Source organism: Hevea brasiliensis, chromosome 6 (assembly GCF_030052815.1).
Source record: "Hevea brasiliensis isolate MT/VB/25A 57/8 chromosome 6, ASM3005281v1, whole genome shotgun sequence".
Classification (NCBI taxonomy): domain Eukaryota; kingdom Viridiplantae; phylum Streptophyta; class Magnoliopsida; order Malpighiales; family Euphorbiaceae; genus Hevea; species Hevea brasiliensis.
Genome location: NC_079498.1, coordinates 99,035,929 through 99,055,110, shown reverse-complemented (window position 1 = coordinate 99,055,110; position 19,182 = coordinate 99,035,929).

Sequence of the window (19,182 nt, the reverse complement as noted above, 5' to 3'; positions counted from 1 at the left end):
TATATAAATCAATATTTATCTTTCGTAAATTACAGAAAATATATTAAATTAATGAAAAAATAATATTATTTTAAAAATATATTAATATAATATTTTTTATTATTAATATAATAAAAAAATTAAATTACTAATAATGAATTAAATTATTTAATTTTAATAATAATGAAAATATATAACATTATTATTAATTAAAAATAATATTCTATTATATTATTTTTTAAATACTATATCTTAGTGTAAATTTTTTTATTATTTTGATATATTTTTATAAAATAATTCTTTGACAAAGTGATTATCACTTTACATAAATTTATAATATAAAATAAATAAATTTCATAAAAATTAAAATTTTAAAATATTATCATTTTCTATTGATATAATAAATATTAAAAGTATATACTATTTTTCAAAAGATAAATTTCATAATTTTAATACTATAACTTTAATCATTTTTATTTACAGCTAAATTTTTTATACAACTATATTTACAATTTATCTTTAAAATTCTACTTATATATAAAAAAAAATAGTTGAGAGATAATTAATGCATAAAAATATAAATATTTAATCAAAATTTAAATATAATTTTGTTGAAAATTAATAATAATAAAATATAGATAATCAAAATATTAGTTATCATTGCATTCAATATATAATTATAATAAAATAAAATATTTAAAAGTTTACAAAATATTAAATAAATAATAATAATAATTAAATAAATTTTAATTAAATATATTGAAATAAATAAATTTTGAGAATAATAACTAATAACTTTTGATAGAAATAATAAAAGAAGTGTAAATTTGTTAAGAAAATAGTGCTTCATGTGTATTAAATATCCCATATGACATACTATATATAAATAAATAAATATTAATTTATAATTAAATATTATTTAATTGAAAAACAATAATAAAATGATTTAAATTCAATTTGTATAGCAGTAAAATGTTTCCTATTTACTTTGCTATTTTAATTAAATTGTCATACATTGGCCATAATAATAATTATAATAAGCATTAATTAATTTTAAGAAAGTGAAATAAAATAAATATTAAATTATTAACATAAAAAAAATAATATATACTAATTATAAATAAATCAAATCTCTATAATTTATTTTTATAACTTTTATATAAACTATACTTTTTGTCTCTCAAATTTTATAATAAAAATAATAGAAAATATAAAAATATGTAATAAAAAAATTTATTAAAAATATAAAATAATTTAAGGTTGATCAAATTATAGATAGTTAATTATGAGACTATAAATTAATTATCAATTTTCTTGAAAATAATGGTTATCAATGACCTTTTTATTATTATTATTATTATTATTATTATTATTATTATTATTATTATTATAGAGGGTAACAAGTGGTAAAAAAAAATTTGCATAAATAAATTTATAAGAAAATAATATAAATAAATTTAAATATTATATTTAATCATAAAATGTCTTAATTTTTTAAATGTTAAATTTTAAAGAAAATAATAATTTAAATCATAAATATTAAAATAATTAAAAGAGAAATAAAAATTAAATAATAATTAGTATTTATAAAATAATATAAATAATTTTTAAATATTACATTAATTACAAAATATCTTAATTTTAAAAATTAAATTAAAAAAATAATTTAAATCATAAATACTAAAGTAGTATTATAAATAACAATGATAAATAAAAAAAGAAATAAAAAATAAATAATAATTAGTATAAAGAAGAATATTTATGATTGATTATGAGATCACAAATTAATGGACAATTTTCTTTAAACTAATAACTATCAATCACCATTATTTATTATTATTATTATTATTATAGAGGATAACATGTGACAAATAATATTTTTACATAAATAAATTAATAAAATAAATAATATAAATAATCTTTAAATATTACCTTTAATTATACAATGTCTTAATTTTTTAAAATCAAAATTTAAAGAAAATAATAATTTAAATAATAAATGTTAAATTAGTATTATAAATAATAATGATAATAAATAATAATTAGTATTTATAAAATAATATAAATAATTTTTAAATATTGTATTTAATTATAAAATATCTTAATTTTTAAAAATTAAATTAAAAAAATAATAATTTAAATCATAAATATTAAAGTAGAATTGTAAATAATAATGATAATTAAAAAGAAAATAAAAAAATAATAATATGTTAATTCTACATTTTAGGAATAGTTTTCAAACTTTTTATGTTCTATTTTATATTATAATTGGCATAATATTCATATTATGGGTGTGTAATTTATAATTTTTATTTTTTAATTTAATTTTTAATTATATTTTAAATAAAATAAAATAAAATTATTATTATTAAATTAATTTTAAATTAAAAAATTTCTTTTATTTAATTTAATTTAATTTAATAAATTTTACCACTTATAATAATAAATTTTTAATTAATTTATGATGTAATTAATTAAAATATCTATTTAATTTATATATATATATATAATAATAGTAATTTTCATTATTATTTCATTTAAAAATTAATAAAAATGCTTTATTCAAAAATAATTTAAATTTCATAAAATTTTTATATTTTAACTCATAATTTATATAAATTGATATTTATCTTTTGTAAATTACAGGAAATATATTAAATTAATAAGAAAATAATATTATTTTAAAAATATATTAATATAATATTTTTTGTTATTAATATAATAAAAAAATTAAATTACTAATAATGAATTAAATTATTTAATTTTAATAATAATGAAAATATATAAAATTATTATTAATTAAAAATAATATTCCATTATATTATTTTTTAAATACTATATCTTAGTATAAATTTTTTTATTATTTTGATATATTTTTATAAACTAATTCTTTGACAAAAGTGATTATCACTTTATATAAATTTATAATATAAAATAAATATATTTCATAAAAATTAAAATTTTAAAATATTATTATTTTCTATTGATATAATGAATATTAAAAGTACATACTATTTTTTAAAAGATAAATTTCATAATTTTAATACTGTAACTTTAATCATCTTTATTTATAGCTAAATTTTTGATACAAGCATATTTACAATTTATCTTTAAAATTCTACTTATATATAAAAAAATAGTTGAGAGATAATTAATGCATAAAAATGTAAATACTTAATCAAAATTTAAATATAATTCTGTTGAAAATTAATAATAATAAAATATAAATAATTAAAATATTAATTATCATTTCATCCAATATATAATTATAATGAAATAAAATATTTAAAACTTTAAAAAATATTAAATAAAAAATAATAATTAAATAAATATTAATTAAATATATTTAAACAAATAAATTTTGAGAATAATAACTAATAACTTTTGATAAAAATAATAAAAAAAGTGTAAATTTGTTAAAAGAATAGTACTTGATATGTATCAAATATCTCATATAATATAATATATTATATATAAATAAATAAATATTAATTTATAATTAAATATTATTTAATTAAAAAACAGTAACAAAAGGATTTAAATTCAATTTGTATAGGAGTATAATGTTTCCTATTTACTTAGCTATTTTAATTAAATAGTCATAAGTTGACCATAATAATAATTATAATAAGCATTAATTAATATTAGAAAAATAAAATAAAAAGAATATTAAATTATTAATATAAAAAAATAATACATACTAATTATAAATAAGTCAAATCTCTATAATTTATTTTTATAACTTTTATATAAACTATACTTTTTGTCTCTCAAATTTTTTAATAAAAATTTTATAATAAAAATAATAGAAAATATAACAATATGTAATAAAAATATTTATTAAAAATATAAAATAATTTAAGGTTGATCAAATTATATGATAGTTAATTATGAGATTATAAATTAATTGTCAATTTTCTTTAAAATAATGGTCATCAATGATATTTTATTATTATTATTATTATTATTATTATGGAGGGTAACGAGTGGCAAAAAATTTTTTTGCATAAATAAATTTATAAAAAAAATAATATAAATAAATTTAAGTATTGTATTTAATCATAAAATGTCTTAATTTTTTAAAAGTCAAATTTTAAAGAAAATAATAATTTAAATCATTAATGTTAAGATAATTAAAAGAGAAATAAAAAATTAAATAATAATTAGTATTTATAAAATAATATAAATAATTTTTAAATATTACATTTAATTACAAAATATCTTAATTTTTAAAAATTAAATTAAAAAAATAATTTAAATCATAAATACTAAGGTAGTATTATAAATAACAATGATAAATAAAAAATAAATAAATAATAAATAATAATTAGTATAAAGGATAATATTTATGATTGATTATGAGATCACAAATTAATGGATAATTTTCTTTAAACTAATAACTATCAATCACCATTTATTAATATTATTATTATTATAGAGGATAACATGTGACAAATAATATTTTTACATAAATAAATTGATAAAATAAATAATATAAATAATCTTTAAATATTACATTTAATTATAAAATGTCTTAATTTTTTAAAATCAAAATTTAAAGAAAATAATAATTTAAATAATAAATATTAAATTAGTATTATAAATAATAATAATGATAATTAAAAGAAATAAAAAATTAAATAATAATTAATATTTATAAAATAATAAAAATAATTTTTAAATATTACATTTAATTACAAAGGTTTTAATTTTTAAAAATTAAATTTTAAAGAAAATAATAATTTAAATTATAAATATTAAAGTAGTATTATACATAATAATAATTAAAAGAAAAATAAAAAATTAAATAATAATTAATGTAAATAAAAATATTTATAAAAGGTAACACTTGGTATGCTTTTAAAGAAAGTATCACGTATAATTTCTTTAAGAATATATCGCTGCTTTATATACATATATATAAATATCCTTGTATTAAGTTGTTTTCAATATTTTGAGGTCCTAAATTGAATATATGTAATATATATGCTTATTTAGGTGTGGTATGGACTTTTTTATTAAGTTTTTTCTAATTACTTAAAATTAATAAAATATATGATTCATAAAATAAAAAAAAAAAAGGGGTTGAACTATTCGATTATAGTGGTTAGGTGATTATTATGGTCCATGTTTTTTAAGCTCGGCCCAGTCAGTGATTGGTTCAGTTTAACCATGGGTAAACTCAACTTTGAATTTCTTTAAATCATTAGCTATTGAATATATTTCTGTTAAAAAGCTGAATTTCACTTGCGCTTATTTAAAAAGTTTAATTTAGTTTATTTTTTTATTTTTTTTATTTAAATTAATTTAAAAATTTTAATTTTAATTTAATTTAATTATTTTATAAGCAAAAGCCACTCATCCTTCTCTTTGCAACAAATGAAAGCTCCAAAAAACTTTTCTATAATACTTTTATTAATAGTGTTAACTCTTTTAATATTTATTTAATTAAAATTTTAACTTAATTTAGAAATAATATTATAATAAGAGCTCTACCTAGTATAGGAAATAAACCTCTATATTATTGAAGAATATTTTTTACTCAAATTAAAAAAAAATTTCATTCTAAATTTATTGAGATTTTGAGTCATAAATCTAACACTCACACGTAAATATTCTGAAGTTGACATGAGCTTTAACAACGAGCTATAATTCTTAAATGCCACGTATAAGAGCTACAAAAATTTATTAATGACATATTTGGATAAACAAAATTGAAATAATAAATTTATATTTAATTTTAGTGTAAATTGTGGATTTCAAATAATTATTTATTAAGAACTCCTTTAAAGTGGATTAAATAATGCATGTTTGGATTGGATAAAAAAATTTGAAATAATGAATTTAGATTTAATTTTAGTGTAAATTGTGGATTTCAAATAATTATTTATTGAGAACTTTTTTAATTTAACTCTTATGAATTTAGACTAAATACATTATTTGGATATTCTAAATAAACTTAATATCGGTGGTTTAATCAGGCTTTTGTAAAAGCCGCAGCCACACCTTCTGATGTTCTTGTCTTATAAACGCTTCAGCTAAGTCGTCAATTGACTCTTCAAGAGCACACTTAACATGAAGGTCAAAGTTGCATTGATAGCATTTGTAGCTAAAGGAGTTACCGTACTTATCACATCCGAAGCATTTATATTGAAAATTGAACCAGGATGGCATGATAACAAAATTCAAAGTGTGCTGATGTCTGCTTGAATTTTGAAGAATGGTTGGCAGCAGTCCACAATCGATGTGGGTTTGGAATAGGCAGTCAGGACAAGATCTGAAGAATTTTTCACAAAGGCTGCACTTGTGCTCCTCTGGAAAGGAATACTCGGTTGGGTTTATTTTTTTCAAGAATCGAGGACATTTATTCCACAAATCATGTAACAAGTCCGGTAACTCAGCACAAGCTTTGTGAAGGATGAACTCATCACATTCTAAGCATTTATAGGTTCCACCGGAAATGAATTTCTTGCAATTACTGCAAGGCAGCTTATCAAAACCAGCAATCTCTGGCTTTGCAATGAAGGAAAACTCATGCGCATGCCTATCAATGAAATTTCTCCCAACAATAGTATTATCACCTGATAATTGTTTTGCAGAGGATGATGATGCTTTCGACAGTTTATCAGCTTCTGCAACCTTTAGCATCTTAGGGACAAAATCCTCCATCGTAAACGCCTCTGTGATGTCAATGCTAAGTTTTGGCACCTTCCCAACGACACTGTACCATTCAGGGGCCAGAGCGTTTGGAGTTACACATTCAATGATGATAAGAGATGCCATTTTAGAACTTGCAAGTTGCATCAAATGGTGGAACTGGGTACTTTTAGAGAGGGGAGTATTGATGATACATGTGAGCTTCAAATCAAGCTGGGTTGAAGAGATTTGAGAGGCAATTTCGAAACCCAAGTCATTATTGATGTAAGAGCTTGGAATGGATTTTTGAATGCTTGGGATGATGTCATCTTCATCAATGAGATAACATTGAAGGGAAGCGGATAGTTTACGGGCTACTTCGCTCTTCTTGTTGCTTGAAGGGCCCGTCATTGCTAAGATCATTGGGATCTTTGATTCCATTTGGCTTGCCCTTCGTGATTTACTTTCTCTTCTATAGAGTAATTAAGAAGGACGATAATTGTACATCATCTCTTCATGTGTGCAACTCTTATATATTTGGGAGATTCATTAAATTAATTATAGACGATATTATACTCTTAGCATCTCTAATAAAAATATATATAATAATAATAATGGATAGGAATTTACCAATCTTTTTGCTGTATCAAAGAAAAGCATATTTTCCAAATTCACCAAGAAAAGAATATGTTGCCTTGAACATACATATCCAAGAAAAGAATAAATTTACCAAAGTTTTATACTCTATAATCAATTTCATTCATCACAAGAAAATAATATATTCCAAATTAACATTACCCCTTTGCTTTGTGAGATGATGCCAAGTTGCAAAGACACTCAAAATAAAAGCAAAACATATAAAATATAGATGATGAGATCGAGGACCCAAAAGAAAATCCAGCCCTTAACTCATATATATATATATATATATATATGAATTAAGTCATAACTTTGGTTGTTTAAAAAAAAAATTATAAAAACAGAAAATTGTCGAGACAACGAAAGATTGGGCCTTTTAACAAATCAAATTGGGCACCCAGGAATGAAAGGTGGTGGGAGTTAAGATTTTTTTTTTTTTTAAATGCAATTAGGGAAGGAAAGAAAGGGCATATACATTTCCTTTGTGTTGACGAAAAGGTCACCAATAATCTGAATTTTGGGGTTAATATTAAGGGTAAAATTGTACTTACAATAGATGTGGCAAATATTTTTTATCAGTTTAAATTTATCTGTCTCAAAATTATTTATTTCTCGATTAAAACATAAGTGACCTGTAAAATTACGAATTAATTTAATTATTTATACAATTCTATTAGAAATTAATTATTTAAATTAATATAAATAATTTAAAAATTAATTAAATTATTTCTTAAAATTTAACATTTTAATGTAAAACGATTCACAAACTGTAAATTGATTGAAAATTATTTTTATATGTTAATTTAATGAAAATTTGTATTAATTTATAAATTGAAATAGTTTAATTTAAATTGATTTCAAAAAGATAAAATATGAGATCACTTTAATTTTGAAAATTGCAATTCCTCCGACCTTACCCATTTAATTATCAACTTACATGCTTGGTTGGATTGGAAAAAAAAAAAAAAAACCAAAAGAAAAAAAAATTCCTTCCTTATTAATTAGGGCATCCATATCATCTGGCAATATTGTTTTATATGATTGAATTAGGAAAAAATAAATTAAAAACTTAAAATAAATATTCACCCATAATTAAATTGCAATAAAAACTTAGCATACTTATGGCTGCAGTGTGAAAATTGCACAAAAATTCATCACTCTTTAGTGGCCCATTTACACTCAATGGGATTCTTTAAATTTTATTAATTATTAATTTCACTATAATAATAATAATAATAATAATAATAATAATAACAATAATAATAGAGAGGTGCTTCCCAAAGAAAATTAATGGATAGGAATTTACCAATCTTTTGGTGTATCAAAGGATTCTTGAATATTTTCCAAATTCACCAAGAAAAGAAGAATCTTCTGTCTTTCCTATCCAAGAAAAGAATAGATTTACCAAAGTTTTATACTTTATAATTAATTTCATTCATCACAAGAAAATAATATATTCCAAATTAACATTATCCCTTTGCTTTGTTACATGATGCCAAGTTGCAACGACACTCAAAATAAAAGCAAAACATATAAAATATAGATGATGAGATTGAGGACCCAAAAGAAAAATCCAGCCCTTAATTCATATATATATATATATATATATATATATATATATATATATATATATATATATATATATATATATATATATGCCCATTTAACTCTTTTTTTTTTTTTAAATTTTTATACTACAATCCTAATTCAATATCGTTCTTATTGTTTTAAGAACTCAATATATAAAACTAAAATAAAATGAAAATTTAAATACCTTAATGTAGAGAATTTATTTATAAAACTTGTTTTACATTGACATATACAATAATTTTTTTCATTTTCTTAAAATTTTAATGAATTACTTAGTACTTTATTTACCTTGACAATATATTTTCTTTTATAATTGTTTTCTTAATTATATTTTTAAAGCATTAAATTTTGTAATATTGTAAATAATTTTAAAAAATTAACAATAGTTAATTAAATTTAATTTTTATTATTATAATACCAAATTACATAGCCATTTAATTTTTTTTTCATTGTCCTAATATCAAAAAAGGGTTAGTGTGTTTAATTTTATTGGAAAATATTTCAAAATTATTTATTTTAAATATATTAATTTGATGTGAGAAAATATATTTTTAAAATCACTTATTAAAAAAATTAATATCAATGCATGAAAATTGATCAAAAATACTTTAATCGTAAATATTAAAAAATAACATATTTTTTCATCACAAAAACTTTTCGAATAGATTAAAATATGAGCCATCACTCTTCATATTAGAGCAATGAAAATTAAAATAGTTTTAGAATATATATATAATTTTTGAGATTAAAATTTGTCAAAAAATATATATATTTGTCTTTATATCTCTTTAAAGACCAATAAATATTTGCTCTATTTACTGTTACTTTTAAATGTAATTAGTGACATATGTAAAAATAAATTTATATTTAATATTAATTTGTATTTCTTAAAAACAAATATATTTGTTTTCAAAATTAAGTTATAAGGATGAAAATTTTGTCCCTCTAAATATTTTTTTAACAAACGATGTTATTTTCTTTTAAAGTTATTTTAGAGACAATTTTTTTATTTTTAGATTTAAATTTTGAATCAAATAAATTTATCTTTAATAATATGCTTTAGAGGATTATTATTTTGCCATCATGTCACAAATTAAATATTAATAATATAATTAATATTAATTGTACAAAATTTAAATATTCTTATTTAAATTACAATAATAAAATTTAATTTTTTTAGAGAAATTAATAAAAATTAATTTAATAAAAAATAATTACTTGTTAACTCAGAAAGGAGCTCACTTATTAGAATTTTGAAATTACATGGAAGGAGGCCTCATTTTATTAAGGAAGCCTCTCCTCCCCAACTCTTCCATAACGATGTGCGACTTTGTTTCACAACGTTTTATTTATTTGCATATTATTATTTTTTTAATTAAATTTAAAATTTTCAATTTATGTATATAATTTATTATAATAAATACTTAATAACATATTGTAATATATAATTAAATTTTATTATATTTATTATAGTATTTATAAATTTTAAAAAATTAATTTAATTAAAAATAATTTCTGAAAATTTCAAAAACACGTGTTTATATATTTATATTTAAAATCATCAAAACACTTGTAGTTAAGTTTTTGAAGTGTCTTCATCAATTTTTTTTAAAATTATTTAGTCTTAAAAATTAATTTGTGATACAAATATAAAGTATTGTATGATAGAAATATATTAATTATTTTGATTGGTAACTAAAAATAATTTTTAAGATTTCAAAATTTATTATTATGTGTCTCGTTTAATGTAACTTTTGATTATTAACCCTTATTAGTCTAATAATTAAGAACAATACATTGATTAGGACCTTTAATCATGTATAAATTAGATTGAAAGAAAAATATAATTTCTTTATTTAAATATGCATACAAACATATTTTTTACATATAATTTCTTTATTTAATCATGTTAATAATCTATATACACGTAACATCTAATATAATTTATTTACATATAATTTAATTAATTGTTAAAATAATTTTTTTACATGAGAAAAAGGGGTTTTTTTTAATGACAAATTAAAAAAACAATTAAAACATTTATATAAATAAGATTAACCTTAATGAATTAGAAACAAATAATATAAAATTTATAGATATCTAAATATAAATTTCTACTATAAAAATATATTATTGTGCATGTTTTTATCTACTTCATTATTATTCTTACTACTTTTATTTATATATACTATGTGACCAGTAACTAAAGAGGTTTAAATCTTAAAATGAACAAAGGATATTAAAATTTATGTGGGAAACAAAGGAATGTAATTATAAATATGAATTGAAAATTAATTTAAGGCAATAAAAAAATATTGATTTTAGAAAAAAAAATTAATTTACCTTAAAAAAACTCATAGGAAATTATAAATCAAATAGGACTCTATAACTACTAAAATTCATTTAAATTATCAAATAGGAAATTATCAATTTTAAATTTATTTAAACTTAAAAAAAATAAAATTGAAATAATAAAAATTGTAAATCGTAAATAATATAAAAGATTAAGGACATTTTTAGCAAAAGAAATATTCCCGTTCGTTCATTTATATATATTATAGATATGGATTATAGATTATAGATTTTGTCTTTTCTTACTAATATTTAATTTTTAGAATTTTTAATATTATAATTTATCATAAAATTAGTAATTATGTAAAAAAAATAAAATTCTAAATTTTAATGGAATTATATGTTATTACAGCCTAAATACATATTTTATTATAAGAAAATAAATATACAATTTATTATATCATACAAAATTTTTAATTTCTAACGTACTAAAAAATGTTAAAATTTTAATAATACTATATTAGGGTTATAAGAAAGTTAAACATTGGTTTTTTTTTTCACATAATTTTTGTTCTTTTCCAAGTTAAAATAGAATTCTATTTATTATTAAACAAAAAATCATCATAAAATTCTCATATAAGTTAAATTATTGTTAAAAATATTTGTAATATTTTTAATAGAATTTAAATACAAATAAAACTACAAAAATTTTAAATTTATATAAATTTTAAAATTAATATAAATAATAAAAATTTAATATAAATTATTTTTTAATAGCGAATTAAATTTAATCTTTAATTGTCATTACAATAAATTTTCATGGGTATTTTTACCAATGTCAATGTTTCCTCCTTTCTCATATTTATATATTACTAGTTTTTTTAATTAACGTACTACACATACGTTATTTATAATCATTATTGGTATTTGTGATTTAATTTTATTTATATGTAATTTTTTTAATAATTTTTAATATATTGTATTATATTAACATCACTTAATTAAAAAAATAAATAGTTCATTGAATATAAAGATTTTTAAAACTATAGTATTTTATTAAATTTTATAATAAAAATAAAAAAATTTTAGTTAAAAACTTTAACAATTTTTAGTTAAACACTCTATCTCGTAATAATAACAATAATAATTTTATTTCTACACATTTTTAATTATTCTCTTTATAATTTGCATATAAATATGAAATGTTAAATTTCATTTTTTTTTTAAGTTATTGTTAATATTAATGTTAATTTAATTAATTTTATATATAAAAATTTTTATTAAATTAATATTGTATCTTTAATTAGATTATATTTTTATGAAAAGCTATATGTTATAATTAAATTTAATTTTCAAAGTGTAATAAGTAAGTAAAAATACTAATAATAACAATGTAATCTCAATTTAGAGAAATTATCAAACTGAAATAAAAATTCTAATATTATTGTAATTCTATGTCAATTTAGTTTCGTAATATATGCATAATTTATTTAATTTTTTTTTTATCATTAATGTGTATATTAAATTCTAAATTTTTAAAATTTAAAATTATAATTATATTAGAATTATAACTATAATTATAGTTATAAAGTTATAATTTTACTTATGAATATTTTGTTATTAATAATTTTTTGATCTAATTTTCAATCACAAATCAATCTAGCAAACAGATATAAAAATAATTATTATAAATAATTAATATTAAATAATAAATAAATATAATAATTATTATTATTATGAATAATCATTTAATTTGTATAATAATTAACTATATAAAGAATTTTAATTAGAGTTTGTTAAAAAAAATTATAAAATACTAATTGATTAAGTAAATTATGGCATAAAATAAATTAGAATTTAATATTTTTTATGCTTAGCTATGTACGTTGTGTTATTGTAAATAAAACTTATATATATATATATATATATATATATATATATATATATATATATATATTATAATTTAGAATTATGATTAATTGTATTAGAATTATTGAAAATATTAATAAAAAATTATAATAGTCAACTAAATTTAGTTTTCCATTGTAATAATATTAAGGGTATTTTAGCTAATCACAATATTCCCCCCTCCTTCTATCATATATTTATATATTATATAGTTATATAGATGTAGAAATTATATTATGGAGACAATGAAAGATTGGCCATTTTTAGCGGTTCAAACTGGGTTGAACGTAGGGATGGCAAAAGTTATAGAACTCGACTTGCCCCACGCTAAACTTGAACAATTATCCTTGATCCTGCCTTGACCCCAATTTGTGTGGGTGATGACGGGAAGACATTCTCTCTACCCTGAAATTCTGTAACCCGTTCCGTACAGTAATATATTATTATTTTTTATTAAAAAATAATTTATTTTTATATATCTATATATCTAAATATTATAATTTTAACAAAATATATAAATATATCATTAAAATAATGTGTAAAATTTATATTTCTAAATATATTTTATTTTTTTAATAAATAAATTTATATTATATACTAATAAATTAAAATGAAAAAAAAAAGAAAATTTCCTGTGGGGAAACCCACCCCGCCTTGCACCTTGGGCGGGAGTACCCTGCCTTGATCCCAAACTCTTGTGGGGTGAAGACGAGAGAAGCGATCCCTGCTGTAACACCCTAATTTTTTAAATTAATTATTTTATGGGTATATATTAATATTTTATTTTATTTAAATTTTAGGAAATTATTTGATATTTTTTGAATTTTTGAAATCGGGTTCGATTTTCCTAAAATATAAAACTTTGATGATTTTTAAAAATTTATTTAAAGACCACGTGGCAAAATTAAAAATATATTTAGGCACTACGAATTTTTTTGAGATTTCTGAAATTTTTTTCGAAATTTTTAGGCCTCGTTTTTAGTCCCAGGGTGAAGTAAAAATTCAAATTTGGATATCCTGAATTGGGTTAGCCAAATCGAACCGGACCGGGTTGGACCGATCGAATCGGACCGACCCTATTTCTCTTCTTCTTTTCTTCCTCCATGCGCCCGACTCCCTCTCCTTCCCTTTCCTTTTTCTCTCTCCTCTCTCCTCCCCTTGCCCCTCCCTCCCCAGCTCGCCAACGTGCCTCCAGGAACCCCCCCCCCACCACCGGCCGCTGCTCCAGTGGCCAGAAAAATGTGTGCGCAGTCCCCTCAACCCGCTGAGCAATGCTTCAGCTTCCCTGGCCAATTTCGGCCGATCCGATCACCGATTAGATCGGGTCTTATCTCAAAACACATCTACACCTCAAGAACTTTCCATAGACACAAAGAACACAAAATTTCATCTAGCGGTTTGTTCAATTTTTACTCGGGAAGTTTTAGCCCATTTTGATTTTTGGGCTTGATTTCTTGAAAACCGTAAACCCCACTAAAAATCAGAGAGTACCGGAGTGCTCCACTCGTCGAGAGCTTCGCGGCAATACCCATTTCAAATTTTTTCGACATAATTTTTTGGTGGGTCCCGCAAAACTTCGCAGTATTTTTCAGAGCATTAAATGAGTTTAAAAAATTTCGTAAAAATTATATACTAAACCCCGTGTTGTGGGCTTCGCGTAGGTACATTCAATTCGAGGAAATTCGACGATTGCTTGGGTCTGTAATTTCGGGCAGGGTAGACAGACTACCAAGAAAGCTTCAGAACCGAGTTGAGAGTATAGGCTACCCCACCATTTTTAGACGTCTCGGACTCATCTCCAGGATCAGAATTGGTATAGGTAAACCCGAACCCTACTTTTTCTTAATTATCTAGTGCCTGATTTCGATTAAAAATCTATAAAATATTCGTGATAAGTTAGAAAAATATGATTCCTTTTGCATTAGCTTAATAATATTGTTAAGGACCGCGGGGTAAAGTTTTAGAATTTTTAGAGCTTATTTGGACAGTTTTGCAAAAAGGGATAATTGTAGGGACTAAATTATAATTTTTCAAATTGTGGTTGTTGACTGTTGGATGGGCCCAGGAGGGGCCATGTGATGTGATTGAGTTGTGGATGTGTGACTTGTGGATATAGAAGTGCATTTTGAACCCTTTTGCAAGTTGGGTAGGTTCTAGGTGTAGGGGAGACTCTGTCAGATTTTCGGTATTACTTAGGGTGTCTTTGGTCTTTTTCAAACTTGCATTGAGTTAAATATATTAAATAATTATAATAAAATTTGTCAGGTGAGTCGAGACAGCCTTTCTCCTCCACCCAGCCGCCACAGTGACCTCAGTTTAAGTCTGTGAGTAAAATATTAATTTTAATTATAATTTCAATATTATTATATTTTCAAGCATGCCCATGCATCACTTATAAATAAGTATCTATGTAGTTAAATACTAGGCACGTTTTATAATGCATTCTTAATTGATGAAGTGTCATGGTTGTTGTTTATGGTAATTTGAAGCAATGTGCATGAATTAGCATGCGTGTGGTGTGTGGTATTGGGTATGGATAGGCCGGGTAGACGCGGCTTGAGAGACATTCACTGAGAACCGGTCCTTTATGGATAAGTCGAGGTAGGCACGGCTTGAGAGACACTCGCTGACCCCCGCATTTGGTTTATTAAGCGAAAGTCCGGCTTGAGAGACCCTCACTAGCAGATGTTGGATTAAGAGAACTGCATAGGGAATCAGTTTCCATATATGTACTGTTTGAACATTATTAGGTGTGTGAGTGCTCCAAATTATCTTTTTACTGTTATAATGTGATTTGTATGAAATTTATGATGATGTTACATTACACTCCTTAGAATGCATTAGTTTAGATATGTAACACCCCCGTTGTATAGCCTGGTATATTTCACTGTTCCGGTGACCGGTGTCGGTCCGGATAATTAATGGGATTAGGGCCACACTTAAGACAATTTGAGAAGCCATAAACACAAATAATTAGTAATGTTTAATTAGTTAACTATAAATAAGAAAAACAGAACATAAGAGGTTAAACGAGCCGAGAGTCACAGCGATGAGTGACCTTCTCGGGAATGACTGCGAAGTCATTCTAAACTCAAATTTCGAACCGTAAAAAGTGACGCTGCGGTCCTTAGGACCCTTATGAACACAGTGGAAAAGAGAAAACCACGAAAAAGAACTGTTAAGCCAGTCAAATAATTAGGTCAGGGAGCCGGAAGAAATATTGGATTATTTGCAAACCGGGATGAACCGGCGAGGGGCAATTTGGTCAATTGACCCCGAGAGCTGACTCCTGACCTAACTGTCAAATAAAATTGGAGAAAAGAAAATTTCGGAATCGACAATTAAATTAAAGAACTAATAGAGAAATAAATAGAAAAAAAAAAGGAAAAGGAAAGAGGTTGGAAAAGTCAAAGTTGATGACATCATTAATGATGTCATAAACAAATTTATTAAATATTTATTAAATTTGATATTTATGGTCTTCCATAGCAAAATAAATAAAAGAAACAAAAGAAAAAAAAAATTAAATTCATCATCTTCAAAAGGAAAAACGTGACTCACTCTTCCCTCTCACTTATTTCATCTTCCACCATGGATAAGTCTAACCAAGCTTTTGAAACCCTAAATTAAACATGCTTTCCCTAAAATTCTCCACATGAATTTCATTATTGCATCTTGAAGAGTATAGAAGAAGCATAAGAAAGCAAGAAGAAGAAGGAAGAAGAAGAACAAAAAGTGAAGATTTAAGGTTCACCTAAGGTTAGTATGCTAAACTCTTCATTTATCCATTCAAATGCACATGTGATGGTTGAAAGTGAGCTTAGAACTTGATTTAAATGAAACAAATATGGGGGAAGAATTAAACTGAAATTTTGGGTAGCTTGAGAGGAATATGATTTGCATGGATATGATACATTTGAATGAGTTTAGAAACCTTTCTTGGTTGAATGATTAGTATTAAAACCATTAAGTGAGATTAATTGCAACAAAGTAGTGAAATTGATGAGTTAGGGTTTTAAATGCTAGGGTTGTGAACCAAATTTTGGGAAAAATGCATAAATGGCATGTTGGACTTATTGTGAAGTGAAATAATGGTCAATTATGACCAAATAAGTTGTGTGGGAATTGTTGGAATAAAAATCAAATTCGTAGGTCAATGGTCATGCTGCTGGCAGCATGACCAAACCCACTTTGAAGGACTAAAACTCAAATTTTACAAGTCCAATTGATATGCCACCAATTGGAGATGAAAATAGACATAAAAGAGCACAATTTTCATTAAGGAACCATGGCAAAAAACTGACCAAAACTTGGTGAAACAATTGACCAAAGTGGATTGATTGCAGGCTGCCACTGCACCAAACTGACCAAATGAACAGTAACTGTTCATTTGGTCATAACTCGAGCTAGGTAGGCCAAATTGACCTGAAATTTTACCAGCAATTAGATATGATATAGACCTAAAACTTTCATGAAGAACACCAACCCAAATTATGCCATTAACTCATTCAAATCATTGAGCAAAGTTAAAATTTATGTACTGAAATTCTGCAGATTTTTAGTTGAGCAGCAATGTTTGGATAGCTATAACTCCCTCTAGAAAACTCGGATTTAGGCGATTCTTGAACCGATGGAAACCTAAGACATAGTACAACATTTCATATGAAGAAAGTGAGACCAAATTATGAACTTAACTTGATCAAACAATTGACCAAAGTTGGACCAAAAATCTGCCAGCACCTAAATTGCAGTATGAACAGTGCATGTGAACAGTAAAATTATTTTGGCCATAACTTGAGCTACAAAACTCCGATTGAGGTGATCCAAAAATGAGAATACACTTAAGACAATAAGGAACATTTTCTATGAAGGAAGTTTTGTCAAATTCCAACAGTAGATCGACCAATATAATAGTACAACTTCGGAGAACCAAAATCGAAAATTGGCAATTTTGCCAAAATGACCTAAGCTTTAAACAAATGACCAAAACCAACAAGTTTGGTGACCAAAATGTGGTATGTGGGTGAAGTTGGAGTTCCCATACCCATTAAGCCTTAGAAAGTCAATAATTTGACTTGAATAGTGCAGTGAATAGTAACCCGAAACACAAAATTTCGAGAACGTCGAATTTAACACGTTAGAGCTAGGTAAATGTGAAGTTAAGTTTATTTTGGATTTATTTTAAGTTTTAGTACTGAAACATTGAAAAATTTCGTGTTTCAGTGGAAAAGAATACCGGGACAGAACCCGAGGAGTCGAGTCAAGGCCAACAGGCGACTCGTTTGAGGTTTGTGCACAACATATACCTTTATAATCATCTTTTGCATATCGTTTTGAATAATGTGAAATATTGAATTATGGCATTCTTATGATGTTTGATTTAAATTGTGAAAGTTATTGTGTATATTTGAAATGAAAATGTTTAGCAAGTTGTTAAGATAAGTTTTGAAACCACAGTATCATGACCATATATTTGAACACCTCACTAGCACGACTAGTGAAGGTAATTAGTTTCGAATTTTGATTCCTTCTCTGGAGAAGTGTTGAGGTGTGCCAGTAGAAGAGGATGTGAATGGATATCCATATATTTGAGCTAGCTAGCCTTGTGATATGATTTCTCTTTAGCTTCTGGCTATTGAGATTCATGTGATTTCTCTTTAGCCTCTGGCTATTAAGATTCTATTTGTTTCGAATGGCGTGATCTAGCTGTGGGTTTTATGAAATGTGTTTTGATACTTTGAAACGAACTTGGTTTACATGTAAAACCTTACAATGCATGATTGTATTTAATTTTCATGTTTAGCCAAATTTTTGAATGAATGTGCTTTAAGTTTTGCATAAAGATTATTTTAGTATATTGTGCACCACTGAATCCTAGTACTCAGCGATAGCTCTTATTCTTTGTCAGATCTGAGAGACTAGAGGAGCAGCAGATGAGTTCTTTGAGGTGTGAGAAGCTACCACCTAAAGTTTTGGGTATAATTTATACCCTAATCAGTAAATATTTCTTTTGATGTATATATTGCACATAAATGTATGGACATGTACATGGGTCTTGGCGGCTTGTACAAAGTTTGTATAAAAGTTGTAATAAATTTTAATTTGAACTTTTTGAATGTAAATTTTAGTATGATGAAT